The sequence below is a fragment of the Botryllus schlosseri genome, chromosome 14 (assembly GCF_051294905.1).
Source record: "Botryllus schlosseri isolate E-star chromosome 14, Bs_hap1, whole genome shotgun sequence".
Classification (NCBI taxonomy): Eukaryota; Metazoa; Chordata; class Ascidiacea; order Stolidobranchia; family Styelidae; genus Botryllus; species Botryllus schlosseri.
The window spans coordinates 21,299,888-21,325,473 of NC_137249.1; the positions used below are offsets into that span (position 1 = coordinate 21,299,888).

Consider the following 25,586-nt stretch of genomic DNA (forward strand, 5'->3'; position numbering starts at 1 on the left):
TTGTAAAGTTTGGATTTTTCACTACTAAACAATTTATTTTCACTTGTGCTTCGTAGTAGAGTTTATGACCGGGCAACATCACACATTCACTGCAGCGAAAATGTATACTTTTCGGTGTAGTATCCTTTTATCATAGGGCTAGCGTCAGACAGAAGTAAAATGTCTTGCTCGAGGTGTTGAAATTTTCTGAGATATCAATAGCAGATGAGGCTTGTTACCATGAAATGATGCTACCTTTGAAAAATTACCAAATTTTGAATGAACGAGAGTAACATAAATAGAAGGGATTTGAAAAATGGGGAGGTGTCAAGGTAAAGTCGCGAGAGAATTCTAATCAGAAATATTATGACATATCTTATGCAGGGTGTTGTGTGTTGCTGAAGCAGATTTGGAGATGGTGCATTCAACTCCGTATAGTGATTCTGTTATTTATGAATTTGAAAGACAATGCTTACAGTTCAGTGCTGAGGCAAAAATATAGTGCCGAAACGCTAGGCATGTAGAACGTCTAGTGAAGAAGTGTGGACATAATTTCTCCAGATATTACATGGAATCGGTCACCAATGGTGTTCCTATAGCTAGTAGCTCACACCTTCGCAGTAACATCTCTCCAGAAGCTAAAAACAATGAGAATAGCACAGCACACAATGCTAGCCTTATGGAGGCGAAATCAACACCAACAACCGTCCACTAGGGGCGCCAAAGCGGTGAGAATCGTCAATTGATTAGCACTAATGCTAAAACATCAGAATATGGGGCTTTGGAGCCGGAGCCGGAGCCGGAGCCCGGAGCCGGAGCCCCGCAGCCGTGCATTTTTACCGGAGCTGGAGCCGGATCCGTAGCTTCACATAAAATTTAGCCGGAGCCGGAGCTGGAGCCAGTTATTTGAGGGGTAGCTCCGGCTCCGACGTATTTCATAAGATGCTATTATATATGCAAAAACATATCTGCTGAGTTCACATAATTCAACAGCAGACCTTCGCGAAATTAAGAATCTTTTCCTCTTTGACGCTACCTTTTCCGACTAACCATGTTCCTGGGGATTTAGCAGCAGAGCAGTCATAATTATGTTCAATGTTCAATTTTCATGCATGAGTGCCGGATCTGGACCCTAATCGGTTCCTGTCAGAAGTCAAGACTCGGTGTGTGATTAATGTGCTAGGTAGTAGTTTTATTCGTTCTGATTTCAATATTCGACGCTCTTTCTTTTTTCCACCGTAGAGCGATCATGATAATTTGTCTAAACAGAGAATCTTCATCCTCGGATCTGGACCCTAATCGGTTCCTGTCAGAAGTCAAGACTCGGTGTGTGATTAATGTGCTAGGTAGTAGTTTTATTCGTTCTGATTTCAATATTCGACGCTCTTTCTTTTTTCCACTGTAGAGCGATCATGATAATTTGTCTAAACAGAGAATCTTCATCCTCGGATCTGGACCCTAATCGGTTCCTGTCAGAAGTCAAGACTCGGTGTGTGATTAATGTGCTAGGTAGTAGTTTTATTCGTTCTGATTTCAATATTCGACGCTCTTTCTTTTTTCCACCGTAGAGCGATCATGATAATTTGTCTAAACAGAGAATCTTCATCCTCGGATCTGGACCCTAATCGGTTCCTGTCAGAAGTCAAGACTCGGTGTGTGATTAATGTGCTAGGTAGTAGTTCTGTTCGTTCTGATTCCAATATTCGACGCTCTATATTTTTTCCACTGCAGAGCGATCATGTTAATTTATCTAAACAGAGAATCTTCATCCTCGGATCTGGACCCTAATCGGTTCCTGTCAGAAGTCAAGACTCGGTGTGTGATTAATGTGCTAGGTAGTAGTTTTATTCGTTCTGATTTCAATATTCGACGCTCTTTCTTTTTTCCACCGTAGAGCGATCATGATAATTTGTCTAAACAGAGAATCTTCATCCTCGGATCTGGACCCTAATCGGTTCCTGTCAGAAGTCAAGACTCGGTGTGTGATTAATGTGCTAGGTAGTAGTTTTATTCGTTCTGATTTCAATATTCGACGCTCTTTCTTTTTTCCACTGTAGAGCGATCATGATAATTTGTCTAAACAGAGAATCTTCATCCTCGGATCTGGACCCTAATCGGTTCCTGTCAGAAGTCAAGACTCGGTGTGTGATTAATGTGCTAGGTAGTAGTTTTATTCGTTCTGATTTCAATATTCGACGCTCTTTCTTTTTTCCACCGTAGAGCGATCATGATAATTTGTCTAAACAGAGAATCTTCATCCTCGGATCTGGACCCTAATCGGTTCCTGTCAGAAGTCAAGACTCGGTGTGTGATTAATGTGCTAGGTAGTAGTTTTATTCGTTCTGATTTCAATATTCGACGCTCTTTCTTTTTTCCACCGTAGAGCGATCATGATAATTTGTCTAAACAGAGAATCTTCATCCTCGGATCTGGACCCTAATCGGTTCCTGTCAGAAGTCAAGACTCGGTGTGTGATTAATGTGCTAGGTAGTAGTTTTATTCGTTCTGATTTCAATATTCGACGCTCTTTCTTTTTTCCACTGTAGAGCGATCATGATAATTTGTCTAAACAGAGAATCTTCATCCTCGGATCTGGACCCTAATCGGTTCCTGTCAGAAGTCAAGACTCGGTGTGTGATTAATGTGCTAGGTAGTAGTTTTATTCGTTCTGATTTCAATATTCGACGCTCTTTCTTTTTTCCACTGTAGAGCGATCATGATAATTTGTCTAAACAGAGAATCTTCATCCTCGGATCTGGACCCTAATCGGTTCCTGTCAGAAGTCAAGACTTGGTGTGTGATTAATGTGCTAGGTAGTAGTTTTATTCGTTCTGATTTGAAGATTCGACGCTTTTTATTTTCCACAGTAGAGCGATCATGTTAATTATAAAAAAATTATAATGGTGGCATAAGTAACCAGAGGGCTGTGCAGATCGGGTTTGATTCGTCAAGCGAAATATATTAGGTTATGTCTTAGTAATAGTTGAATCACCATAATCAACCCCTAAAATTTTATCATTCTAGGTTTGTTGCAGGCCAATGCTTTGATTTGATTTCATGAAAATACTACGTTTGGCGTTTGGGATTTACAGATCATGGTCGATATTTTAAAAATGGTGATCCATTGGATTCGTGCTGTCGTAAGTACGTTAGTTAGTAATTTTTAATTTGAGGGCCAAATCGTTGAGGGCTAACTTCACCCTGGTCTAATCATGAGCACATTTCCTGGATATCAACTTACTCCAACCTTATACTTTAAGGATTTACTGTAAATGAATATAGGTCATTAGGTGGGTATAAGTCGATCAATAAATCGAGCAATCATTTGCTGTTGTGCTTTTTGTTGAACAAGAACAATCGGTTGCTGTTGCTGTAATACATAAAAGCTGTAAAACCGATGTAGAAGTGATCTCATTGATTCAGACTAGCTTATATCTTATGAATTGTGAATTGTGTGAAATTGTTTGTATCTATAATAGTATTGCATGGCTGGTGGTTGCGTAAGAATGCAAATAGCACGGTAAGGCTAAGAATAAAAAGCAACCATAATATGATAATCGCAATCGGTCTCAGTATAAAAGATACAGATGAAATGCTCATCCAGTAAGTTATAAACTCAGAATTAGCGTACTGTTTTCCAGGTGGGCCTACCTTTGCCATCTACATTATCAATATGTTTTAGATGTATTGAAGGTAGCTTTTAGTGATATAATAAACGCTGCGGAGAGTAGTGGCTTGCTCACGTCTTTGTCATTGTCTGGACTGAAAATGAAGCGCAGCGGCCAAAACGAAAACGTCAGCTGAACAAACAATTTTTGAATAATTCGGCGTCAACTGATGGTCAAGGTATACCCTTTAATTCCGTGAAATATGGTACATATATGTAAAACGTTTATAATTTGTAGATGATGTTTTTCCTGCACTGCAAGGAAGAAACGTAATCCAAGTATTCAGATACAAGACATGCCAATTTCAAGAATGCGGTCATCTTATGATTCTGGCAATGAAAGTGTGGCAAGCAGGAGTGATATCAATGATGCTCGCAATGCAAGTTTGCCATCATTAGGCGAAAAGAGTGTTCAAGAATGGCATGATCCCAACATTGAATGTAACGGCCAGAGATCTAAGTCCTGCAGTAAGTTCCTAGCACTTTGATGCGTTCTCGAATTTGAGAATAAAGTCTCTCTGTTTTTCAGATGCTCCTTCATTTAAAATCATCGTTGAACTACAAAATTTTGACCATCAACAATGTGGCCTGTCATAAAGTAATGGTAAGTTTATAACATATGATGGTCAATCCAACTTTCTTGTAATCGAATCCTTTTTAGCTTGTGCATCAAAGACATAAAGTTGCAGAAAAACCAGATGATGGATTTCCTCAGACATCATATCGACAATGATTCCAAAAGACCTCAATCGAGTGCCCCAATTTTGCTGGAAGATATAATTGAAGATCCCTGTGAAACCTTGTCACAGCTGGAACACCTTTGAACAACGGCAAAGTCTGAACTGGTATGTTTTTGTTTCTCATTCGAACAAAGCGATTGACAGTCTAAATCAGGGGTGTCCGCCGACACCAAGGAATCATTTTCAGACACAGCAGGGGTCCTTTTCGAAATTAGTTCTATTATCAAAAATTGAATTGCCAATGTGATTTATTGCGGAATCGCAAAGTCAACCAAGCCTTTGATTAGCGTGACCATGAAATTTATGGTGTGGATGGTTTTATCTAGAATGCCCATAAATGTTATTGTTAATTCTGGTGCAAACCATTCATGCAAGGCAGTACCATCTGTATTGTGTACCACTAATATAATGTTTTACAGGTAGCCGCTTTAATGGGAATCCGGGGTGTACAATTGCCGGAAACTGTCGGAAATATGATGACCAGCATAGCTGTAAAGAAAGTATGAAAAACCAGTCTTAAGGGTCAAAACAACAAGAGTGACACTTGAAAAGACTATTAGACGTAAGTTATCAACGGTTATTGACAGAAATTAAACGTAATCAACGTAAAAAAAAAGTTGAGCCCTAGCCTCGATTTTTCAACATTTTAATCGTTTGACGTCATATTTGGTAATACGAATACTGATGTCGTGATGTGCTAAGTTACCTACTTTAGTACTCTAGTTGTTAATGAGTTTTAGCAGATAATATTCAGCTGCAATTGAATATATTATTGCAATATGAATATAATATTCAATAGTATATTGGAATTCTTTACCTCCAGGAGTCTCTTATATCAATGAAACTTGTTCGTTGTCTGATGTATAATATACCATGACTGGACAGTGGACATCTTCATCTAGTTATATCTCTTTTTAGGAGCATGCAGATCGGCTCATCCTGACCTCGAGATCCCAGATAAAAGAACTAAAGATCAGGTTGCAAGATCTCTAACTGTTGCTGGATCTTGCAAGGTAATTTTGTTGTTAAGTTAAGCCTGTGTGGTGTGACAGTTGTGTCTTTGATGATATTATTGAACTGTAAGTGAATTGTTGTTACCGCTCATCTTCAGAACATTGTATATCAGTCGTCCCCAAACTTTACGAGAAAATGTACGAGACAGACCTTTACAATTTCCCTCCGCGGGTCGCATTTGTCTCACACGGGGAGATTAAAATTTAATTTGAATAACTCTACTTTGTGTTGATTTACAAAATAATTTTAAGCAACTTCGATTTTGGTTTAGACAATAACCTGTCTAAAGATTTTTATACTCAAGGAATTAAAATCTCTGAAAATTTCTGGATCGTGTGAATTTCTGGAAGGTACTACGCAGTCATAAAAATTGTCTCGCAGACCACAGTTTGGGAACCACTGCATATATTTGCTGTGTCGTGCATGGAAGGAGCGATCAATATCACATCAGCCTCTCACAGGCAACTATTACCATATTAATATTACAATAATACTGTGGAGAACAATCTTCACCCCGTGCCCAAACTATAGGTTTTGAAATCCGTTTCCAGCAGCAGCCACTTCATGACGCCAATAGCATGAAAATCATCTCTATAATGACAGGCATTATTGAACAGGTTCTGGTGTCTCATCTTGACAGCGTAACTGCGTTGAATATATCTTCAGTGTGAAAGTAAAGGTCATGTTGCTTTTGAAAGAGTACTTCAAGTCTTTTGGTGAATGTGACTTAGACCACCATCCCACTTTACTCACAACCAAACACAGAACAACTTTTATTCTACAGTGATAATAATCAATTGTACTAATCTTCTCGTTTATGTTATAGGGTGGCGATAAAGAAGATAACAGGAACAAGGCTGTCATCACAGAGTCTGACAATTCCGACAACGATTTCGAACTTATGCTTAGGCAGCAATATTTGCTGAAGTGATTGCGCAGTTCTGTGCTGATTTAATACACGAACAAAGCCATGCATGATTTGTAAAATTATCAGTCAGTCTTCCTTGATAAGGGCAGTGCAGGATGTGGCAGTTCCAGGTACCTAACTAGGGTCAGGGGTCACCTAGGGTCAGGGGTCATCTAGGGTCAAGCAAGATATCATGACAATGTCATACAGGTATCTTTGAAGATATCCTATATATGTGCAAATGTGTCGACAGATTTATATAAACAATACATATGACTAGATATATTTTCAAGTAGTTGAGACATATACACAATATATATGCAATATATTCTGTGTTTGCTGGGATGGTGCGAATGAAAATCAGGATCAAGTGCGAATGAGAATCGCGATTAGTTGTTAACTTTTCTGACGTGGAATAATTCAAATAAACCTAAACGGAAATTTAGGATCAGTGTAAATTTTGTAGTTGTGACGCAATAGGGTCCATCAAACCACTAGGTGTCGCCAGACTTTAGGTGGTAACCGCCTTTGTTACGTATGCGGCTGCCGTATTCAGAAACCTGTGGGTTACCTTCTCGATTGTGTAAGGGTATTTTATATGGAAAAAATGGCTACAACATATTCTACGGGGACCGTGAACTCGCTATAAAATGAACTAAAACTTCGGAAGGCTTCTACGGAAGGAAATAAGGCCGATTTGATAACTAGGTGAGAATGTGAAATTGTCAACTAAATGTCGGCTACCAGATCAGCACCAGAAGTTTTCGAAGTTTTAGTTCATATTATAGCGAGCTCACGGTCCACGTAGAATATGTTGTAGCCATTATTTCCATAAAAAATACCCTTACACAATCGAGAAAGTAACCTACAGGTTTCTGATAACGGCAACCGCGTACGTAACAACGGCGGTTACCACCTAAAGTCTGGCGACACCTAGTGGTTTGATGGACCCCATTGTAAAAACTTAATACGACGCACCACTAATCGTAGCTCATACAAGCCGTTGTGAATTATTATTCTCACACTACAAATATTACGTAACCAAAAGCCTGGTTGGGAAGCTGGTGTAGTGGCAGCAGAGATCTCTACAATCTCTATAGTGGCAGACATACAGTATATCAGCCCTTCAGAGCCGGCGACAGGATGGAAAAATGATGTCAAATTGACTGTCTGCTTTCTTTCGCTAGACAATCATCATATTTTCGTAATAACTGTACGATTAGCGCGAGGTACGAGAATAGTAGTAAATACCATCATTACAGACTCACCTTTACTTTGCAAGTTTACTGTAACGCAAATTTGTACCCCTTGATGGATTATCAAAGTATAATTTTGGGTCGACACGGTGCCAGAGCTATCTGTTAACAATATGTATCTAATATTTATTGAATTTATTGCAAAAAATCCTGCGATCGTTTTCACATATCCAAGGTGACTGTGTTGGGTACTGTGGCCAATAAGCGAGACGCGCAGTAAATATGGCTTTATCATGAGAATTCATGGTCAGAATTGTCCGACTTTTTTTCTGGAAAACACGATCGAAGACCGTTGGGACGAACTTGTGTATGGGTGTGCAACGAGCGAGTTCAGGCCTATGAGACTCATTCATTTCGAGGCCAACCCCTTCTGCGTCGGGACACACGAAGACGTAAAGTTTTGGCGAACAAACCGCTGATAAAATGCGGTGCCAAAAACATATGTGGCGACAAAACTTCGGTCTAAAAATGACCGATACTGGATGGCCTAACCTTTCGAGATGGATTGGATATGCTCCGTTTTCGGCACGGAATAGTCGCGTTCTTGCCATCTTAGTAGACAGTAGTACAACTGCGATACGCAGAGGAATTTAATTCGCCCTAATTTGAAATCGCGTGCGTCAGACATGTGTTGTAAGCTGTGTTGGTTAGAATCGCGATGCGCGCGTTCTGTATGTCATACATGCTCGAAACATCGTAGCACACAACAGTGATATTAAAAATGAATTCCTTCTCATGCGTGAGGCTCGGGTCGCGAGATGCCACAAAAACTCAGATTTTGGTGGTAGTCTTAAAGCTGATTTACCGTTATTAAACTGTTATGAATTCTCAAGATGTATTGGGCTAAAGAGTAGCCTAGAACAGTGCTCTTCAACCGGGGTTTTCGTACACCCTAGGGCAGGGGTGGGCAAACTACGGCCCGCGGGCCGCATGCGGCCCGCAACACCGTTCTGTGCGGCCCGCGAGAGTCTCATGAAAATTATTTAAAATATTGATAAAATATGTACTAAAATCGAATTAATGCAGGGACTTGATTAAACTGATGATTCTAAGGCAGTGGTTCTCAAACTGGGGGCGCACCCCCCTTGGGGGCGTGAAAGCACCTGAAAAGGGGTGCGAATCTGAGTCAAACTGAAAATAAATTTGGCGCTACGCGCGATTTACATCCAATTCATAATGGTTGCTATGTATTTAGTATAAATTTCATATTTACAAATCTATCATCCACAGTCGTAACCTTCCATGCCACCAAACTATCCGTTAGGTTTGCTAGCATCCTGGTTTCGTTTTGTGATATGACGATAAGGGGGGCACGAAGTCTTTCACCTTCATAAGGAGGGGGCGTGTCTTGAAAAGTTTGAGAGCCACTGTTCTAAGGTAAATACTTCCTATTTTTTATGTTTAATTTCTGGCGCGACAGCTCGATCTCAAGGCCCAGGTAGTTTGAAAGGTTTCAACTGTTAAACATCACAGAAATCCTAAACGAAGTAGAGATAATTCGGATCACGAGTGTGATTTCAGATTGGCCACTCCAGTTTTAATTGGTTCAGTTATGTGCTTATAAAACGATTCGCGCGTGACTTAGGTACATTCGTTCTCTTTATGCGTAGAATTAGAGCATTTATATTTTACATACACATATAGTAGAAGCGTGTTTGAAGCCAACATGGTTATGATGCTGTCAGCATTGTGTGTCCTGGAACTGAAATAAAAGTGGATTGAGTAAGTCTATGAACAGATCGCTGCTAAGAGATTTAAATTTCAATCCTATTCTAAGAATCGGGACAGCCTATTTTCATCTCTGTAGTTTTGACAAATTGGTCATTGCGCTGAAGTCGACCAGCCTATGAAATCTCGCCACTGTTTCTGACGCGTGTCCGATATCATCAGTGCAATGTTTGGTTTGTTTTAAATAAGCATACATATCATCTCCATGTCCTCACTATATAATCAAATTCCAATATTGCGTTTTTGTTTAAAATCCCTGTTTTATATAGTGCGGCCCGCGAATGGATTCCGATGTTGAATGCGGCCCGCGAGCTCAAAAGTTTGCCCACCCCTGCCCTAGGGTGTACCAAAATTTTAAAAGGGTGTACCTCTCACATGGGGTGTACAGGGGTGTACCAGATCCGAATTAAAATGGACCGATGACTATATAGCTATCACAATAAACATGCAATTGTATGCTTCAGAACATCAAAATGTTGACCGGGCTTGCATTATCGTAAAATATGTTCATATCAGCTGTACGAGCTTCTAAGCTATATTCCTTTTGGTGTATCATAAGCATATGTTTGTGCACATCACTCAAATGTTGGTATGGACTTTTTGATTCCTTTTGGAGCAGAAAAGGATGGAGATGACATGTGTTCCGCTTGCAATATCCGTCTATAATGATGCTTGGGGAAACCACTGCGATGGTTCAGAAGTATTGAATTTGTACTTTCTGTGAGCTCCTTATAAATAGCGCAGTATACATCATTACAGGGGCGTAGCCAGGGTGTCTCGAGGGGGTCTAGTTTGAGAACCACTGTGCTAGCTGGTGGTCCGGATGCTCGAGCCCGGATTAGTATTCAGCATTTCGAATACGATGCAGCATTGTTCATCATTATTTCAACAGGCCAGCACCTGCAGACATACGATCGCATGCAGCCGTTAAACAATATTTATGAAAAACATATTAATTAAATTAGAGCGTGTTTTGGCGTACGCTAATATGAAATTTGAATTAACGAATAGGTTCTTAAATCTTTGAGATATTTTAAACTTGAAAATTTTATTCACGCTTGCGCGATTCAGGGGACCATATAGTGTAATATCAGTCCCACCGAACAAATGCAAACGTTATAGGAAAATGATGCACCCCATAAAGAAATACCAAGACGGATTCGAATGCGTGTATGCCTACACCCCCTCCATCAGCTTCATCGCTTAATCATTCACGTGTGCCAAGAATGGATAAATAGTTGACAGTAATATATGAAACTACCCATATTATAGATGAAATGAATCTTCCACATGTAAAAGTTTTTAGCGCCCGCGCGACTACCCTCACAATTAAAAACTTTTATACGCAAGGTATATTTCAGGAAATCAGTGATGGCGCAGAACACCACAAGCGCTCTCCACGGTGTGAAGTTGCCAGTAGCCAATTTAACATGAGTGTATGCAGAGCCGAAACAGCACTTCGTCATCCCCCCTAAAAAAACATTGGTCTTGGGCCCCCATAGCGTCATAAAACAAACACTAGACCCCTCATCACGGTCTACGTTTTAACCGTTACTTTGTCAGCGAAATTCGTGTATAAAATAGAAATTTTGTTGTTCTCTCTCTCTGCCCAGGTAATCAGATTCACTTTAAGATTTACAATCAAAATGACTGAATTGAAATGAATTGTTTTGGAAAATGTGGGGCCCGTGAATAAAAATAATTCGGGCGTGCCCCTTGGTCCACTCGGGGTTTCTTGGAGAAGGCTACCCACCCAATCATCAAAAAATTTGACATTAAATCGAGCGTTGGGCGAAAAAAATTGAATGAAGTTGAACAAATTTTTGAAAATATACTCGATAATTTATGTTTATTCAAGAAATAATTTTGGGCCCCCGTCGAGCTCGTCCCCCAATCGACGGGTTGGGGTGCGGCACTTAGAGTCCTGATTATATGACGGCCAGATGGGCCATAACGACTCTACGCCGAAATGCGGTAGTATGCTATGTAAGGAATCGAATCACGGCCGTGAATAACAAGGAGGTTGAACACCCCTGGTTTAGGCTTACTATACGGAATCAATGAGTTATCCGGTCAGGGGTGTACCAGTTTCAAGTAAACCGTAAAAGGGTGTACCACGACGAAAAAGGTTGAAGAGCACTGGCCTAGAACACACAGTATCGTGAGTTATTCACTCTTCTCATAAACTTGCGAGACAGAAGTCGGAGTAACGTATCATCAGGTAGCGAGCTCTAATATGCCTACTCCCCTTGGTCGTTTTGCACCTTATGCTCCAATGACATAAGGCAAAAGCCTCGACACAAACATGTAGGTTTTTCATCCTTTCGACAAACTGGAGCCTCGCGGGACCTTTTATTGTGGCAGCTCTCAAAAACGATTTCTGCCAGCAAGCATTTTTCACTCTCGAAAAATACGCTGTATTCTGGATAGGAATGCAGAACAGATTTTAAAACCGGGCCATCCACGCATTAGTAAACGTTCTTGTACAATACCCAAAAACTTGTTTGGCCAAGAAGGGTTTTAGTGAAATAATTGGAAGCAAAACGAGCGAGAAAAGTTGCCTTTTTAATGATACACTTGATAGCTTAAGCTACACAGTTATCTAATTTGTTGCACATCTGAACAAAATGTTGTTAAGTAAGCCTATCTTCATCTTCTTTTTGTATAACAATTTGCGATTAGTTTGTGCGAATGAAATGTATTTTACAAAAATGCGTGAATGGGGATCAAAAAGGTTGAAAAGCACACAACTGGAGAAATCAAATGATAAAATATTCCCATAAAATCAATATCATTCGTCGCTTTGCCAACAATTACGACGAGGACTTGCAAGGGAATATAAGCTTACGCCTTAACGGTTAAGACCAGACCGAACAATGTATATTAGGCGTCAGTTATAGAGCAGATAGTCAACACCCCAATCGCACGGATTTGGTTTTTATGATACATTAAACATATGAAATCGAGATGATGGACCCCGTACGCTTGCTAGATTTTTGATATCAGGCAACGATATCAATTTTATTGATTGGCTGAAAGCATCATTCGCTGATCAAGTACATATAACGTATTTCGCTCTTGATGTTGTGTGATTGCGGGACAAGCTCACTGCTTGAATCACTAAATTTTCTAAAAAACAGAAAGCTAGATATCCGAGCAAACATTTTTAACAAAGCAGGTAAAATTTTTGAGGTTGCCGAGGTGCATGCTCATTAAGTGCTGCCAGCGCCATGCATAGAGTGGCCCGCAGTTTAAAAGCAATACATTTCAACCAAAGATGTTATAATGACATGAAAATTGTGATATATGGATACGTTCCACAGTGCAGAACCTACCAAGTTTCGTTTGTGAACGTCAAACTCTAGATTTCCGTGGTTCACACACAGAACGCGAACATCACGTTCACACCATCCCTAGTTTTATTTGGTAACACACTTCGCGAAGCCGCTTGTTGCCCTGAACTTCAGACTTCTGGGTACTGGTCTCGGTAATTACCGTCTCCAAAGATTGCAACTTCACGTGTTCAAGAGAAGGTTGTGATCAGAGCTGCGTTGATGAGCTAATGCGCGATCTCTTAATTAAAGAAACGCCGCACGCGGATGTGAGGCGGCATTGTCTAACGCAAACCAATCCATCCATCATTTGACGATGTTCTCAAAGTAGCCGCAGCATATGTGAGAACGCTGGACACTAATAGGGTTATCCAGGGCGATAGTGTAACGGTAGAGACACGTCCGTCGTCAACAAAATGACGGGATGTTATCAGAAGGGAAGAAAACCTTCCAAATCCATCCAAGGCAACTTCCCGGAGAAACTGAAATCCTGCAGTCGCTGTTTCATCGATCATCCGAGATAAGACTGTCAATATCGACATGCAGTATGTGGTCGCAAAGGTCATATCAAACATGTGTGCATGTCTACCAAACCAAGTATCACGCAAAACGTCATATCCTTCAATTTCTGCTCAGTGCCGCTTCTCTCCTTCGACATCGATCAGCTATATCGACGCGTGGGAAATCAGCTCTGGATCAACTCCAGCATCAACGGCATTCCATTACCGACTCGTTGGAACGCTGGTGCACCCCCTGCCATGGTGGGATTGACTGGGTACAAAATTTTAAGCTCTCCCAAACTCTCTGCATGCAATTGCTCTTTCGTAGCCTACGGCGACAAGCCTTTGAACGTGAAAGGTATTCACTCTGTAACCGTGCAGGTGTGTTCCGAAGTTTTAGTTGGTTTACAATTGGTAGTTCTCGATGGACATCGCGGGCACAACTTTTTCGTTCTCGATTGAAGCGATGCTTTCTCCATGACCGGTAAGGGCTTTGGATGCAATTTCCAAGCAGATTGTCAAATCGCAACCATGTAATAGCCTGCTATTAACATTTGTGATTCGAGCGACGAATTGGTATCTTTTCAGTCCAAACTTCCCTCTGTTTTCTCTAATGTATTAGGACGATGCACCAAAATTAATCTGACGATTCACTTGAAACCCAATGCCAAGCCCGTATTTAACAAGCCACATCCTTTGCCTTTCGCAAGGTAGATCGCTGTTCAAATCGCTGTTCAAACCGAATTAAGGTATTCTCGAACCAATCAATTACTGTGATTGGGCAGCACCAATTATTGCCGTCACTAAATCTAATGGATCAATTCGCATTTGTGGTGACTTCAAAGCATTGAATCAACAAATTCAGATATATCAACATCCCATGCCCTCCTTAGATGAAATCCTTCATAAGTTACAAGGTGGTTGTATCCAGTGTTGGGATGACTCGAGTCATGACCTGACTCGAGTCAGACTCGAGTCACCTTTTTCGTATGACTTTACTTGACTCGAGTCATTTTGCCAAAATCACTTGACTTGACTTGACTCGGCGCTTCAGAAATGTGGATTGACTCGTGACTCGGAGCAAAATTTACGAGTCAATTTCAAGTCATCAAGTAAACGGTGTGGATCAAATTTCTGTATATTGTTCATTTTCGGATTATTCGCCACACGCCGGTGTGACTTGTGAGAGCAACCGGTCATTCACTGATTGTACCTTTCACTGATCCTCCATTGTTATATCACAAATAAATTGACCAACAACGAACTGATGCCAGGTTACGTTTATGTACTAGCAGTAGCATAATCTAATAGCAACGCATCTCTGTTTCTTAAGACGGTTCAGTGCTTATATTGCGCAGTGCCCACCTTGACCAACCCTCTTGTATGATTTAAGTCGAACGAATATAGTTTATGCTTTTATATACTCACGGATGTGTAGATGGGTATTATATTATATCATATCATTTTGTTTCAACTTCTCGACGCTTCGTATTCGATCCTCTATTTTGGCTCACGTATTTGATTAGCTGCTCTACGTCTGCGTGAGCGATACAGCGCCTTTTTGGATGTATATTTGACCTTATACGTATGATTTGATTCAAGATATATGACCAATACATCTGTCTTTTACACATCTGGCAAATGTAATGACTTTGAAAATTCAATTTGACTTGAATTGTGACCTGACTCGTGACTTGACTTGACTTGACTTGACTTGACTTGACTCGAGTCAAAATGTGCAATGACTCGAAATGATTCGTGACTCGAAGGTAGTGATATGATCCCAACACTGGTTGTAGCATAGAAAAAGAATTGATCTTGCCGATGCTTGTTTTCAGCTAGAATCAGATGATGATGCGACGAATTTATGTGTTATCAACACGCAATTCGGTTTATTCCGTTATCGACGCATGTGTGTTATCGGCGCATCTAGTCCCGCAAATTTTCAACGCTGTAATGATGCCATGATCGCTGGCTTACCCGGTGATGCTAGTTTTATCGACTACATAATCGTTACTAGCGCTGATGAACGCGACCATTTTCGCAACTTATCGCTACTTTTCGAGTCTCACCGAATACGCTTTCACGGTCAATTTCGCTAAATGTGAATTTTTCAAAAGTATAGTATCAAGTTTATTGGTCACATAATTGACAAGGACGGCAAACGCCCGTCTAACAAATCCGTTGAAGCAATTAAACAGTTGCCTAAGGGTGGATTGCACAGATGTCGATTAAAAAGTAATCACCGATTGCCTTAATCGGCGATTATTTAATCAGCGAGCAAGGTCACCTGGTGACTCTGTGGTACAGATACGGATTCGCCTTTGAGTTATCTTATCGCGGATTACTGACGCAAATCGACGCAAATGACGTACGGTAGCAATCAGCTGTTTTCGGTCGGTGGCGATATGAACTGTGTCGTCATCAGGGAGAGATGCGCTCTTCATAGATATGTATGTTTAGTCGATGTCATGTGCGTATAGCAGCTAACTAGACTGTTGCTACTTCACAGTGTAAGGTTATGAACGCCAGAACGCGTCAGAACAAACGTTTTGAGGTTATGAAAAGAGGTATTGTAGGAATAGCGTACCAAAATCATCGTCTTATACCGGTATTGCTATGCCAGAAACTCTACTACAAATTTCGTATATTGCAGGACATTTATCTCAATACTCTGGGATATCTAGAACTAGATAGATACATCTAGAACTAGATAGATACTTTTCAGAGAATTTTATTTTCCGTTTATTGGTGCATTAGCCGCTTCACCAATGTGAAGATATACAAATTGAGTTCATACACACACATTTGCATACGATTTTGATTTCTCCATACCAATGACAATTGGCTCTGCAGCAGTGTAGAAGTAAATTTCAGCCATTGCAAGGATCTAACTGTTGTGCAATGTGCTCAAGTGCTGTACAAACAGTAATGCATTTATGTTACAATTTTGCAATGCAAACTTATCTGCTGTTACCCAGTTGAATAATCTTGTTTGTTGACAGCCAAACCTCACTTCAGTTTAATATCTAGAATTTGGTCAACCATAAAATTCAATACAACCTGTTTTATAGAGAGCGACATTAATATAGTGCAATATCGACTGAGAATAACAATGCATCCATACCTCAATGTTCTTGCTACCCTCCATATGTTAAAGAGCCTAGCAGAAGAGAGAGTACCAAGAAGATTGGTCAAAGGCAGAGCAAATCCATTCGAATATACCCTGGAGGTTAGCGACACCGATAACGTGACGGCACAACCGAGCACGACTTCAGCGCAGACAGATTGTTCAAAATCACTTCTCTATGATGTCTTGAGTATTTCATCTCGTGTTTGAAGACCAATAACCACACATTCAATTGCTCGTCAATTATTTTTATTACGAGATCCAGTAGCCTATGCTGTAGTCAGAATTGGACAACTAGAAATTCAGCTTTTCAAAATTAGACTATAATGATATTTATGGCTGCATATTTTCCCAAATTAGAATAGAATTATAGACAGTAGTTATTTTTCAATTGAATTAGAATAGGGATTACTGCATATGTGAAAATTTGGAAATTGAATCTGCACAACTCGCTTAGTATCGTAGAGTTCTACAGTAGAATTTTCAGCAAAACCAGAAATTAAGTTAGAATTATATTACTGGCATTTTGTACTTACTATTCTAATTATACAGCCAATTTACTAGTTGTCCAAGTCTGGTTTTTGTGCTATTTCGATTCGTTGCTGTATTTTCTCAATTGTGCAGTTCTTTTTCCATTTCCAGTTTCTGGTACTTGACATGCATCTGTAATTCAAAATATTTCATTCTAATATCATGCTGCTCCTTTGCCATTTCCAGGACGCTCATTTCTGAACACCACATTTTGATCACCAACATTATAGTTAAAATATGATTTTTTTCATCAACACACGTGGCTCTCATTTTCGAGACAATTGGCGTTGAGCTTTTTGTGTTCTCTGTTTCATCTTGCATATCTGAATGTAGTAATGAATAAACTGTGGGTTGCATCACCATCATTGTATGCTAACACTTACCGGTATGCTAACACATACCGGTCTGTCGAGGGAACTGAAGGAAGCGTCACATCGCCATCAACAACGAAAAGGGCAGCAATTTCATTTGCTGCAATAAAACTATGGTTAACAATAGTTGTATTGATTCAATAGAGTTCAAATTCAATAGAGCAATGTTAATGTCAATCAAAACAACCCGCAATGTTCTATTTGAAGTATTCGTGTGGCTATGTTAGTACCAACACGATTCATATGGATTTCAAATTAGTACCTCACCTTACCATCGCTGTTGTGACATGAAGAACCAGCCTCTGTGTTCAGACTGTTCACATCCTCGTCGATGATGAAGGTGCAAACTGAATCTTTGGAATATGCATCTGAATAAACATTTTATTTAAAAATTTTAGTTAGAAAGAAATACATTAGAAAAGTTACTTTCAAATTATGTTTTCACGGTTTATCTTGACCTCACGAAACATAGGAAGGATGGATGACTAAAATCATGACTTGACTCGAGTTGGAATAGGATGAATGGATTTGACTCGAGTCACTGTTTCAATATGGCATACGGCATGAGAAATCCTGACTCGAAGTCAAATCTTCAAGTCAAGTTGCAAGCCTAACAATAATATTGCCAACGATACTGCTCAGGCACCTGCACAGTAGCAAAGCCAGACTGTTGCAAGTTAAAATTAGATGCAAGTTCCTCTATCGTTGGTTATAACATCTTAAAAAAGTTTATGTCCTGAATGCACTCACCATTGTTCGTGTGACTATCGAATACGCAATCGTAGTCATACCGATGTTTCGAACATTCAATTTGAGATGGAATAAGGTCTGAAAAGTGATAATAAATATACCAGTGCTATAAAAATCAATTGCAGATTGATCAAGGAGCGGTTCAGATTAGGAATTTGCTGAGCAGTGTTCCCCATGTATCGTTTTCGTATAGCTGATGACGTGCAGCAGTCGCTGGATATGGTTAGTTTGTTGGGAATTACAAAAAAGACAATAAATCCATGTTTCTCATGATCACCAAAATTTGTCTATTCAGTTCAAAACGAGCGTTAAAACGTGAGTATGAAGCACGCAGAGAGTCACGATAAACACAAATGGAAACAATACATCTCCTGCTGCGAATTTTAAAGAATTGTCAGTAAACATACCTATCGAAAACCTTTTCCAAGGAGTTCGTCAACTGGAGGTGGGCCAGTTTTGGCCCGTTCGATGCGTCGTGATGCATATAACTTTTTTGCTTCTCGTTTCAAATTTTTCGATACATTCTGGATTTGGCCAGTTGTACGGCTGCACGCGCAGGACCAGTATTCATAGCTGCATATTTCTTACTGATTACATCTCAGGCCGCATCTTTTTGTTTTGCCGTCAGTCTTTTTGTCTTCTTTGGTTTCAATATATTCTTCTATCAATTTAATTATTCTAAACTTTTCCTGTCTGTTGCAATTCTCCGTCCTCGTATTTTATTTCCAAAGCATACTATCGAATTCTGTACAGTGTACAGTACAGTCTGTAAAAAATGTCATACCGGTAATCATAGCATAAGGTACTATCGGCTGTGGTAGGCCCACGCCCATAATATGCGCCAACAGTTGTAGTAGTGTCTGAGTACAATGTTTTCAGCTAATACCGCGACTGCACGTCAGAGCATCCAGTTAACACCATCTCAATACCAAATACTAGTGTACCTGTAGCCAGCCCAGACCGCAGCCAACGCGAAGCACACAGCCGATCAACTTTCTAGACACCTCGCTCGGCGGATAACATTTGGCCGATTAAAATTCACCGATTAGTGGCAGATCGGCATCTGTGCCACGGAAGCCAGCCGATTACTGACGTTTAATCGGCGATTAGGGATTAATCGATATCTGTGCAATCCACCCTAAACCTCGGGATGTTCGCCAGCTACAGGCATTCCTGGCCTAAGTCAATTATTATCGCACGTTTATTCCTAATTTTACGAATGAAGCCGCTCCTCTGTACAGTCTTCTTCACAAAGACGCGAAATACATTTGGAATACGGAGTGTGACGCAGCTTTCGCATTCTCTATAGCAGTGGTTCCCAACGTGGGCGATATCGATTTGGCGGCCTAGGGGGGTGAAAATGACGAAGGGGGCGATAGGGGGTGGAAATGGACAAAAGGGGCGACAGGGGGCGAAAATAGCGAAGGGGGCGATAGGGGGGCGATAACGCGTTAAAACGGTCATATTGGAGTCAAGTCGGAGAAATGACCTGTTATTTTTGTATTCAACCCACGGCAATATAGTTGCAAAAAATTGAAATTCGACGAGCCGAAAAGTTCACCTTTTTTTTACAACCCGCCGATGATTACAGATTGTATACCGATGTTTCGGTTCACAGAATCTGGGGGGCGATGATCGGCGTTGAGCTTGAAAAGGGGGCGATGAGTCGAAAAAGGTTGGGAACCACTGCTATATAGCGAAGTAACCGGCGCTACGCAATTAGCTCATTATGATGTAAACAAGCATCTCATTTTGTCAACGGATGCTTCTCAATTCGGAATCGGCGCTGTTCTCTCAATCGAGCACAATGGCGAAGAGAGACCGATCGCACACGCATCGAAAACGCTTTCCAATGCGCAAAAGCCTACTTTCAAATAGAGGAGGAAGCTCTGTCAATCGTTTACGGCAGAGGTCTCAAACTCAAATGTTCTCGCTGGCCCCTTTACTAGGTTTTCATGACGCCGCGGGCAGCAGCATCAATAATAGGGATATTCAATGCATAATTTCCAAGTATGCCTTATTTGACGGGACCTTGCAGACAGGCATTCTAGAAACCTCGTGAAAATGAAATTTGCTATTGTAACATTCACACTTGACACGGGAAAAAATCACACATTTTCAAATATTTGAATAAAATTGTTTTTGTGCCGGGCATAAATGTTGTAGGCATCATGCGAGAGGATGCATCATGACACCGTAAAACTGTCGGGTTTTTATAACATTGCAGCTAGTGAACCTTTGACGTACCACAATTTATGAAGAATATTTTGAAATTTACTGAAGATTGATCTGATATCAGAGCATTTGAGCAGGGTAGCCTAATCCTAGTTCTGATATAGTCTTGATAAGTATCGGCTTTTGTTACTCTCATTGCCTAAGTCAAATTAAATTAGCGTTCGATTTGGCTTTCGATTAGTATTGGAACATGTCAAAAACAGCTTAAATATAATCATTATTGAGCCACTAGCATTGCTTCTTAACCTTTTTAGCGATCGTAGGCTACCCCTTGTCCTTCCAATAAGATTTCTCATAGCCCTTGTCCAGTTTCAACACAATTTCTTGTTATTCACAAAGAATCGCGCGTAGCCAAGAAAATATTCTACAGCATATAGCCCTAATTCTACAATGCATCTCGTACACCCTGATGTGGTGCTTCCGTAGTACGATGGGGTCTCCGGACCCTGGCTAAGAACCCCTGGGATAGAAATGTCCAATCGGCCAATAATCCATTGTTGTTTCAGCAGTAGAGCGGATACTACTACTACTACCTTGCTCGCCGCAGATAATAACATGGATAAATAGAGTCAAACAACACCCAGCACGTAACCAACTTTACGTCAGGAGGTCACAGAATACCAATGGTTGCCTTACTGACCTGATTAGATAGCCATATACCCTGCGCAACGCAAGCTACGACTTTTTGATATATTACTACTCCCTTGATAGTTTCACAGATCGTTGCGTCCGTAGGATTACCAAGTCACCGATCCGAGTCGCTAGTCCAACTCAGATTTTACCGTTTGAACCGACTTGAATCGTGTCATTTCTATTCAATCACCCAGGCAATCCGAAGTCGAGTAATTTTACGAGAAGTTCGCACCAAACCAAATCACAATTTTCAGTCACGAATCATCAAAGGGTAATGTTCTTTGAGATCTCAGTGCTTTTTATAGTAGTTTTAGTGTGAACTTTAAGTTTTAATATCTGATAAAGATATATGGCACTTGAATATATTGTTGAATGCTTGAAATTCCAAAATACCATCGCGGACCGCACAAAATGCTCTCGCCGGCCTCGTGTTTGAGACCTCTGGTTTACGGAGTTACTGAATTTCGTCAGTTATTGTATGGTAGAAAATTTACGCTCGTGACGGACCACAAACCGCTTTTAGCTATTTTCTCGTCGGACAAGAAAATTCCCGTGATTACAGCGCAACGCTTGCAGCGATGGGCACTAACGCACATGGCTGACCAATACGATACTGGCTATAAACCGACCAATCAGCACGGATAAGCTCACGGTTTATCTCGCCTGCCAAAAGGTCCAGACCCCGAGCTTGACGAACTAGAAACTCGTGAAAACGCGGATATCGTTCACGCTATTAATATGGCATTCGATGCCTTACCGTTAACTTGCAATGAAATTCGCGACGCGACACTTTGAAGACAAAACCATGAAACTGGTAAAATTATCTGTCACTCTTGGTAACTGGAATCCAAAGACGCGCGTTGATGATTTTTCTTGGTTTCCGTCTCGCAAACATTCGCTCGCTGCACGACGGCATAGCCATGCTCAGTATCGAAGGTTTTCAGCGCGTGGTAATTCCGCAGTCACTTCGATCGCGAGCCTTATCATTGTTGCACGAAGGACATTGGGGTATCGCAAAAATGAAACAGATGGCTCGACGTTACATCGCATGGCCTTCCATTAATCGCGACTTTGAAAATCTCGTTGTTAAGAGTTGCAACGCTTGCCGTAAAGTAATGAAAGCGCCTGATCGTCGGTATCGCGAATGGCCCAAAACTTCTGAAAGCTTTGAACGGATTCACATGGACTTCGGAGGTCCAATAAAAGATAAAATGTTTTTTTGTCATCTTCGATGCGCATTCGAAATATATGTTCTTTCTAATTCTCTACTAGTTGTTGACGATTACACCTGACGAGCGTCAGCCGAAAATATTCGAGTTCATTTCAATATGAATATACCATTTATTTGTATATTGAAGTTATGTATCTCAAAGAAGCTCTGATCTTTTGTTGAAACCCAGAATGTGTTTGGATCTGTAACATGTGCATCTTTTTCTATCTTCTGTCACCTATAATCCCAAAAATATCACCCCTCGCTGACATGTGTGATTATATTTTCTTTCTGTTCGGATTATTATGATATTGTTGTATAAATATACTACAACTATACTCACCACGTATGTGATGTTTCAGTTGGAGATACTATTCTCAAGTTTTTGAGTGAGTTATATGTTTTGGCTATAAACTGGTCAACTGTGATGGAACATCTTCTGAATATTGGCAAAACTGGTCATGCCCTCGACATTCTATCGAAATTTGACGAGTTCAGAATCAATCAACAGTATTGCGACTTCATTATCAAAGCGGGAGAAAAGAAGATCTCAGTTCATAAGTGTGTCATTGCCGCAAGTTCTAAATATTTTGCTGCGATGCTCAATCATGACACAAAGGAGAACAGGTTGGGAATGGTTAATATAATGCACGCAGATCCTGAATGTGTAATGACCTGCATTGAAATCATGTACACCGGACAAGCTTGTGTTTTGATCCCAAAGACCGAGGAATTAATGTATGTTGCGCACTTGTTGGGAATTTATAAGGTATGCGATGCAATGTCACTTTTCCTAGAGCAAAATCTTGACATGGACTCGTTTTTAGACACCATAAATATTGCCAATAAGTATTCATGTCAAGAATTACACCAAGCATGCATGAGTTTTGCTCATGATCACTTTCATTCGATCATGAAAACGGCCGATTTCAAGGAAGTTGAATTCGACATCCTACAACATATCATTTCCTCTGAATATTTCAATGTGTTGGATGTTGTCAAGTGCAAGGCATCAATGATTTGGGTCAATGACAACTTGGATCGGGCTGATCAACTGTTCGATTTACTGAAGCGCATTGACCTGGAAAACATTCCTGTCTACTATCGTAAATTTTTATCTCAGCAACCATCTGTTGCCAAATCCACCGAATGCATGATGTACGTCATGAAGTCACTACTGGAGAAATCAGATGTAGAGGCCAGCGATTACAAAGGTGACTGTACTCCTAATATTATAATGTGGAATATGGAAGACTCAACTGTTATGCGGTTTGACATAGACCGAATGTATTTGACAGAGCAGTGGCATTTCAATTATGAAGATAGTATGAGATGCTGTGTTGCAGTATTTGTGATGGACTGCTACGTGTATGTCATTGATGGCTATTATGATTTGTATCGTCTTAATTTTCTTGAAAATGAGTCACCCTGGAGAAAACTTGGACGTGGATTACCCGGATATGATATTGTAGTTGCATGTGAATTGGATAGCTTTTTTTTTGCAAATGTAGAGGATAGGGCGGAGTCTTTCGCCCAATATGACACAATCAATAACAATTGGTCAAATCTTCCTAACAAGCAATCCGCAGTGATTCATTCTGCCTACACTATATCTCAAGATAAACTTTACGCAATTGGTGGCATTGATCGATCTGTTATACGTATTGAGTCTGTGCTGGATGTGAAATATTTTAACTTTTCAACATCCACTTGGTCAGTCGGACCATCATTGCCCGTGGAGAGAGCTTGTGCAAGTGCATGTACCTATAATAAGACCATCTACCTTTTTGGAGGAGTAACGTCAAACTGCTATGAGTATGCAAAGGACATCCTTTGGCTACCCAGTGATGAAAGTATTTGGACGATAATTCCAATACATAAACTCGAATTGGAGCGGGTACATTTTAATACTTCTTGCATTGAAGGAAAGATATACATATGTGGTGGAGAGAGTAAAGCAACTCTGTGCAATGATATCCTCGAATTCAATCCCAAAACCAATTTGTTGACCACGTTGATAAATTTCGGTCATCCTAACCTGATATCTATGGGTCATGGAAATCATGCACCGGCTATTATCTTGTGACGCCACGAAAAGTTGACGAATTAAATCATGAATATAGGTGATTTTGCATTCAGTTTGCGGCTGATTCTTTAAACATCTTGCGAGAAAGCATGGCTTCTGCCTTTAGTTTTCTGTTCGTTATCTGTGGTTTTGTAAGCTGTGTACACGATTGTTTCTCCATACTTTTTATCACTGTCTGTAATCCCCTTTCCCCTTTCTTTTGCAATGTTACACTCGCATGTTATTTTAAGCCATTGCTCCAAGCCTATTAAATAGGGTTACCATATTTGAGGACATTTTTCAAAACTTCCAAACTTCGAATACCGGAGAAAAATCTTGAAAAATGGTACATTTTTGCCACTTCGTGGTCGGTTGACTAAAATAACGTCACCTTTCCTGCTCAGCTCCGGAAATACCTGCCTGAGCGTTAGTTCAGTGCTATTTTACGGTATTTCGGTCGGATTTGGCCCAATGTTTAACACAAATTCTCAAAAAAAGCCGACAAAATCTCAAAAAGGAGGACATTTAGACGTCATCGGAGGACATTTTCAAAAGCCTGAAAAAGGAGGACAGGACGACGTATGGTAACCCTATATTAAACCAATCGAAACTCTGTTATCGTCAAGGGGCTCGTCCCAAATGGAGTCGAATCGTCGGTATAGGTTCGTGACTTGCGACTGATTACAGCCGTTTCAAGTCAGCCATTACAGAGCCGTCCCTTACAACTGTTGCGTTTATGCCGAACCACAATGGCAAGGTGATTGTCAGAGATAGCACTGGAAATGTCGACAGTCTCAAGATTGTAGAAATATCGTTGCAAGTGCTTCAAATAACCCAGTTTCTGCCATCGCACGCTGTCACTCAGGGGATGTGATGCTGGCGTGGAACCTCTTGGTTCTCGCGAGTGCGTCTTGTTAGCCGTTCGCCACAGCCACATCGACAAATCTATTTTCAATACGGTAGTTTCGATGAATTTCCCAAGGTCTCGAACGACAAAATGGTGGGCACGAGCTGTCAGCGCTTGTACCTACGACGCCTACTACACCTTGGCGCAGGGGCGGGCAACTTCTTCAGTCGGGGGCCGGATGTGGGAATATGAAGTACTTATCGGGCCAGATTCCCGAGTTGATACATTAATCGCAGATTTATCCGCCTATACACAAGGCATAAATCGTTTTTTATAAACTTTGAGTTTGAAGAATGGCAACTAAAACCAATATTAGATAATCTTTTAACATTGCAATTTATGGTATTCATAGAGTTTGTCGACTACTACAGTCATTTGTACCAGTCCAATTCTTTTCACTTTTATTCCGTAAATGTCGTCTTGTAGCAAGGCCCACATCTAGACTTTCATTAGATACCGCTTACGCAGATGAGATGGCGAGGAGGAGCCAATATAGATAAACCTCAATCACAACCACAACAGTTAAGTAGGAATTCTGGAGTTGACCTAAGCCGGACTCGAACCTGTAATCCTTTGATGTTGCAGCTGTCTCGCCACACACAATTAATTAACGTAATGTTCTTCCATAGCT

General features: G+C 40.6%; 1 protein-coding gene and 2 long non-coding RNA genes across 5 annotated transcripts in view; 1 reads left to right on the forward strand and 2 right to left on the reverse strand.

The window, feature by feature from the left end:
- The window catches only part of LOC145455404 (kinesin-like protein KIF14), a 245,977-nt gene that overhangs the window by 37,599 nt on the left and 182,792 nt on the right, over window positions 1-25,586 (reverse strand). The window lies entirely within an intron of this gene.
- Window positions 3,305-6,373, forward strand: LOC145455744 (uncharacterized). 3 transcript variants are annotated; one of them, XR_013920406.1, is made up of 7 exons: window positions 3,356-3,825; window positions 3,885-4,114; window positions 4,176-4,250; window positions 4,308-4,491; window positions 4,806-4,948; window positions 5,305-5,399; window positions 6,227-6,373. It is a non-coding gene; the product is annotated as an uncharacterized LOC145455744 (long non-coding RNA). The 3 variants fall into 3 exon arrangements; XR_013920408.1 differs by having other exon boundaries at window positions 3,370-3,819; XR_013920407.1 differs by lacking the exon at window positions 4,806-4,948 and having other exon boundaries at window positions 3,305-3,825.
- Window positions 16,255-19,018, reverse strand: LOC145456139 (uncharacterized). Its single transcript, XR_013920507.1, has 4 exons — window positions 17,906-19,018; window positions 17,428-17,523; window positions 17,186-17,255; window positions 16,255-17,107 (listed from the first exon to the last, which is right to left on the reverse strand). It is a non-coding gene; the product is annotated as an uncharacterized LOC145456139 (long non-coding RNA).